At 41.6% G+C, this 6,229-nt stretch overlaps 1 long non-coding RNA gene across 1 annotated transcript; it reads right to left on the reverse strand.

Annotated features, from left to right (window-relative positions):
- Nucleotides 1–493: 493 nt before the first annotated feature.
- Nucleotides 494–3,290, reverse strand: LOC308475976. Its single transcript, XR_013985603.1, has 3 exons — nt 3,083–3,290; nt 2,697–2,766; nt 494–920 (listed from the first exon to the last, which is right to left on the reverse strand). It is a non-coding gene; the product is annotated as an uncharacterized lncRNA (long non-coding RNA).
- Between the last annotated feature and the right edge of the window lie 2,939 nt (nt 3,291–6,229).

Here is a 6,229-nt window from a genome sequence, read left to right on the forward strand (position 1 = left end):
AGAATCCCCTGTGCAAGTCCACAAATGCAAGAGCTACAAGCACAAATTCTTTACTGAATAACAACAGCTTGTAGATACTGTGTATCCCAAGGGAATACATTTTTTTTGCATACCTCCAACTGTACATAGATATGCATGTCATTTTCAATGCTATACATGTCATGTCCAATGCTATATAAGTCACTTACATTTATACTCATATTGTACTACTTTGGCTATGTGTTTAATAAAATATTGAATTCTTGCATTGTGAAAAACAGAGATTATGGTGAAAAGTGAAAAACATGAATTGCAAAAAAACCTAGAGCTTACAGAACAAAACGAACCTCAGATATGAAATTAGCATGTCAAAATTAGGTTAATAATAATAATAATAATAATAATAATAATTTATTATTTATATCCCACCCATCTGGCTGGGCTTCCCCAGCCACTCTGGGCAGCTTCCAAAAAAACATTAAAATACTGCAATACATCAAACACTAAAAGCTTCCGTAAACAGGGCTGCCTTCAGATGTCTTCTAAAAGTCTGGTAGTTGTTCTCTTTGACATCTGGTGGGAGGGAGTTCCACAGGGCGGGCGCCACTACCGAGAAGGCCCTCTGCCTGGTTCCCTGTAACTTGGCTTTTCGCAGTGAGGGAACCGCCAGAAGGCCCTCGGTGCTGGACCTCAGTATCCCGGTAGAACGATGGGGGTGGAGATGCTCCTTCAGATATACTGGACCGAGGCCATTTAGGGCTTTAAAGGTCAGCACCAACACTTTGAATTGTGCTTGGAAATGTACTGGAAGCCAATGTAGGTCTTTCAAGACTGGTGTTATATGGTCTCGGTGGCCGCTCCCAGTCACCAGTCTGGCTGCCACGTTCTGGATTAGTTGTAGTTTCCGGAACACCTTCAAAGGTAGCCCCTTTGAAGAACAACTGCAGGTGTCAATGCAAGAAAAAATTTGTTCCCCAGTGAATCAGTGCTCTTTTTTTCTGGGGTTCCGCAGGGGTACACATGCCCCTAAACATTTTGTGAATCTTTGTACTTTTGTAAATTTACTGTTTTATTTTTCTCAATTTGAACTATAAAATGGTGTCTTGAGTCAAAATGAGAGTACCCCTAAACATTTTTAAAGAAAAAAATCACTAATAACAATAACAATAATAGAAGAAGAAGAAGAAGAAGAAGAAGAAGAAGAAGCAGAAGAAGAAGAGGAAGAAGAAGAAGTTCATCAGAGAAATTAGACTGGGCTCATCTGACAACTTCCAGAACAGACAGCCCAATCAGCTAGATTCCTGCAAGCTGTGTGCTACAATAACCACAACAAGAGATAACCGTCTTAATTTGAAATGAATAAAACATGCTCATTTCCTGTTTCTCCTTTTTAGCAAGGCTACAAAAAATTAGGTACTATCTCTGTCCATGAAATGCTTCAGTGATGCTTCAGTACCAAAGTCCTGTGGGAGATATTCTGGCTCCTGCTTATGTATAGCAGATCTGGCTGGGGGAAATGACAGTGAATTTGTGGATGGGAACAGCTGGCTTGTTAAGATGTGTCAAAGGGGCCAAGCGCGGATCCCATTTATTAGCTAACTTCGTGCAAATATAAAATAGGCGTAACTGCCAATTGTATTAATCAGCGCCTCTTCCATTGCTCCCCACCACCGCCATGCCAGAGTCAGTACAGACACAGCCATTTCCCCCCAATGTTGTTGTTGTTGTTGTTGTTGTTGTTGTTGTTATGACAAAGTAATAATCATAAATATATAAGAATTACCGGTAAAATGTGTGCCCCACCACCAAGACCATTCCATGGTAACATCCAACCTCCCAAAATTTTAACACCTCTTGCAATGTTTTGACCCCTTTCTGTTTTAAAAGTACAAATTCTACAAACACCTTCCATATCTCCTCAAAACCATTTCTCTTGCATATTCCCCATCTTACCTTAATGACACATGTTAATTTACCATTAATAGTTACATCCCACACCTCTTTATACCATTTTTCCATTTTATATTCTGCTTGCCCCTTCCACTTCCTGGCTATTATATGTATATATTATATAATTATTATAATATAATGATAATAATTCGTGCTGCTGTCAATAAATTTGTGAGCAAGTCCTTCATAGCCTGCGAACCTTCCATCCCATTGTAAATTGATAATAATGCTACCTCTGGACTCTCAGTCAGCTTTAACCCAGTGATTTCTGCTATCTCCTTAAACACCCTTTGCCAAAAAAAACCCCAACACTGTACATATTTACACCCCCACCAAATGTGTGGCCATTAATACAACTTGATGGGACACAGGTTTAGAAGGGAACAATGTATGTTGAAACTCATGTTTGCAGTCTAGCAAGACTTGCTAAGTTTGTAACCTGCGTTTCTCTGGATTTTGCTACCTCTGAAGCCAGATGGAACCTTCCCTCAGAATGCTGTCTGGGCAGTGCTCCTAAATGACATGTTGTCACATATGTCAAGCTCTCCTGTGGTTTCACTCTCCCTCAGGCACAACAGTAGTGATGGTGCTGACTGTCATTGACATAATAATCATTTGCCACAGCTCTCTGAGGCACTTTCCTCCTCCTTCTCAGCATCAACAGCTTTCAGACAACTTTCCCCCACCCTCTGACATGTCATGCAGACTGCCTCTCTATTCACAAAGACCCAGTTTTGTATGCCTCTGCTGGAAATGCTACAACTCACCTATCTGGGGGATGCTTGTTGCTGGTGTTGATGATTGTATTGTGATTCTTGGGCTGCAGCTTTAGACACACTAAAAAAAAATAAAAATATTATGATTATTTCATTTATAAAAAGATAGAGTGAAAAAAGGGGGGGAAAGTGAGGCAGAATGAAAAAAGAAACATTACTGTTACACTACCAAACATTAATATACAAATATGTATATTCTTGTTATCCTAATACACATATACTTTTCAATAACCTGTTATATTCTGTATAAATTCATTCCAAATATCCCTTTATTTATCCAAAGAAAGTCTGCATCTGTAAGCTATCTGTTTATATACAGTGGTACCTAGGGTTACAGACGCTTCAGGTTACAGACTCCACTAAACCAGAAATAGTACCTCAGGTTAAGAACTTTGCTTCAGGATGAGAACAGAAAAAGCACGGCAGCAGCGCAGCAGTAGCGGGTGGTCCCATTAGCTAAAGTAGTACTCCAGGTTAAGAACAGTTTCAGGTTAAGAATGGACCTCCAGAATGAATTAAACTCTTAACCTGTGGTACCACTGTATTGCTAGTATTGCCAGGTGTTCCAGTTCATCAGTACAAGGCTGGATCTACACACAAGAAAAAAACACACTATAAATAAGTCATAAATTAGACTGTTATAACAAAAGAAAAAATCCCTATGTAAAATCTCATGGACAGTTTTTTGCCCTATAGCGACATCTGGTGCCACATCTTTACAATGGAGTTACAACAACATAGCTGACTGAGTCCTCAGTCTCTTGGCCACCATTAGAGTGCATAGAACCCATTTTTGCTGTTCTGTTGTCAATTTCCATACAATGGGTATACAGTTCAAGAGCATGTTCCCCTCTGAAAATCTTATTTTTTTCCGTAGTGTCTTCTCCAGCACTTTCTCCCAAAACGTAGTAAATGTGGCACACAGTAAAAGCATGTTTCAAGAAAACATTGTCTGTATTACATCTCAAACAAAGAGCTACATTCGATAGTCCTTACTTATACAAATGTAAGGGAGTCAAATAGATTCTAATTAGTATTTTCTGTTTATGATCCATTGATATGTCTGATACTGAAGCCAAGACATTTCCCACTGTCTTAGACATGCTTAACCTGGGAATAAATCCCAATGAATTTGATGGTGCGAGCATGGGACTATAGGGGAAGAGTTTAGCAGCTCTTTTCCATTCCATCCATGCTGAATTCTGAAACCTCCCCATTCAAAACAGCCTGGACCGTAACACGATGTTTTGTGCCACTCTCAATATCTAGTTTGGTCATAAAATTGGCATTTGTATCACATATCCCTGTGGCTAAGGGCACAACTAGATGTGATATTGTGGGACTCCCATGAGTGGATCTCCTCCCACTCCCCTCCAAAAAAGGTAAAACCAGCCAGTGGGGGTGGGGGTGGTATTGAATCAGATCTGCTACCTGTAGGTTTTGCCCTTTGGAACATTGGTATGCATGTTCATGCATGCAGGTAGGTGTCCATCAGGAAAATGGAGGGGGAAAGCATGAAATTCCCACCCTACTAGTGCCAGTGTCCTGATTTGATTTTACCACCCACACCCAACTCCTGTAGTTGCCAAACTTTTAAAAATCACAGATCTCCCAGGACTTCATCTAGTTTGGCCCAGACTGAAAACCTTAATTATTAAAGTATTAATTATGCTTTACTGGTAGCAATCATCCTTTTTAATTTCCTAGTTTATTTGTTATAAACTTCAAAACAACAACAACAACAAAGCTACAGCTCTTTTATTGGAAAACAGGATTTAAAAAAAGGAAAGAAAGTAAACAGGTTCTTCATATGTAGGAAACATAAAGCTTCAGCTTTGACAACCTGCTATGATTTGAAACAGACAAGTTGTAAACACCTTAGAAATATAGGAGAAAAGCACTGTAAATAATGGACAGGTCTCTAGCTTTAGCAGCAATCGCATACCCTCTTGCAATAAACTATCAACCAACTATCCAACTATCTTTCATTTTCCAGAATGGAACTGGGGATGAAAAATTCCCTTAACTCGGAAAATAATAATAAAGCCAGGTCTCTGTTAATTTACTCTATTGATCGCTTCTACGCCAAGAGAAAGCAACCACTGTGAATATATAGATTCCCTCCTCCCCTGACAAAAAGAAATCTGCTTATTTTTGCTTTAACTCTGGAAATGTGTGTTGTGTTTGGAATGCTCTCATCTTGTGCAGTCTACTTACATAAGGTCGGGTATCAATGCATCCATTCCTGGTTGTTTTCATATAGCTTTAATTGTACTTACATGCTGTTGCAGATCACATGCTATCTGGAATGGGGCTGAAATCCTCCTTTGTGGTTGGAATATACCCTAGAACTGGATTGAGAGCCACACAGCTCTCAATGGTCCACTGTGGTCCATCCATTCTCGCACATTCAACTGCTATCCCATTCCATTTGCATTACATCATCATTAGGGAAATCTCTGACGTAGTAAAGCCAGTGGCTCATGTGCTTCTGGTTCGCACTCTTTATAAAGATTTGAGGAGTGTAACCCTCTACTATCATCCATGCCAGGTCACTCAACCATTGCTACTGTGTCCTTTCTTCTAGAAGATCAAGGTGATCAGGTGACAGCAAAAACTGCAAGGTTTTTAGCGGGGGCAATTAGAACAAGATCTACAAGGTGTGACCAGTGGTGGAGGAACCCTCTCCGGCACCAGGGGTGGGACGCTGAGGGGCGGGGCAAACCGCCCGGTGGCGCACGTGTGATGTCTGTACAGACTGCGCATGTGCAGCATCCCATACAGAGTGTGCACTCGCGGCAGCCCGTACAGACACCTGTATGGACGGTGTGCGAGAGTGGCAGCCTATACGGATGCTTCGCAAGCGGCGCCCATACTGACTGCTCGCGCCTTTGGCCGCTCTGCAGCTGGGGGGAGGCAGGGGCCATCTTGTCACACACACCCCAGAGTGGCACCCGGGTTGCCCGCCCCCTCCCCCCCATTTCGTACGCTCCTGCGTGTGACCAGAAAGTAGGGTGAATCACCCCTGTATGCGATTATGGGAACTGCTGGAGACACATGGAAGGAGTTCGCCCGTATCTCAGCGAACATATGTACGCAACTCTCAGCATTTGTTGACAGGCCTACGTCCATGCGGTAGCATTTAGTAGCTGTGAATAGTGCACTGCGTTGCGACTGAAAATGGAGCAGAGAGTCAATATGAAATTCTGTTTCAAATTGGGTAAATCGGCATCGGAAACCCACGAAATGCTCACAATTGTGTACAGAGATGAAGCTGTAACTTGAAAGACAGTGTATGAGTGGTTTAAACGTTTCCTGTGAAGGGCAGCAAACCATTGAAGATTACCCTCGGTTTGGCAGATCGTCAATGAGTAGAATGGTGGCAAATGTCGACAGTCTTTATCCTGGTAAGTGGGTATAGGACTACAGCCAAACAGCATGAAACTGATAAAAGACCTTAGGGCCCTGGACCAGCTAGGATAAGTGAAGCCCTTTTGCAAATTGTTCAAAAGCCTTATAAAAAC

This window comes from Podarcis pityusensis (assembly GCF_964106645.2).
Source record: "Podarcis pityusensis genome assembly, chromosome: 4".
Classification (NCBI taxonomy): domain Eukaryota; kingdom Metazoa; phylum Chordata; class Lepidosauria; order Squamata; family Lacertidae; genus Podarcis; species Podarcis pityusensis.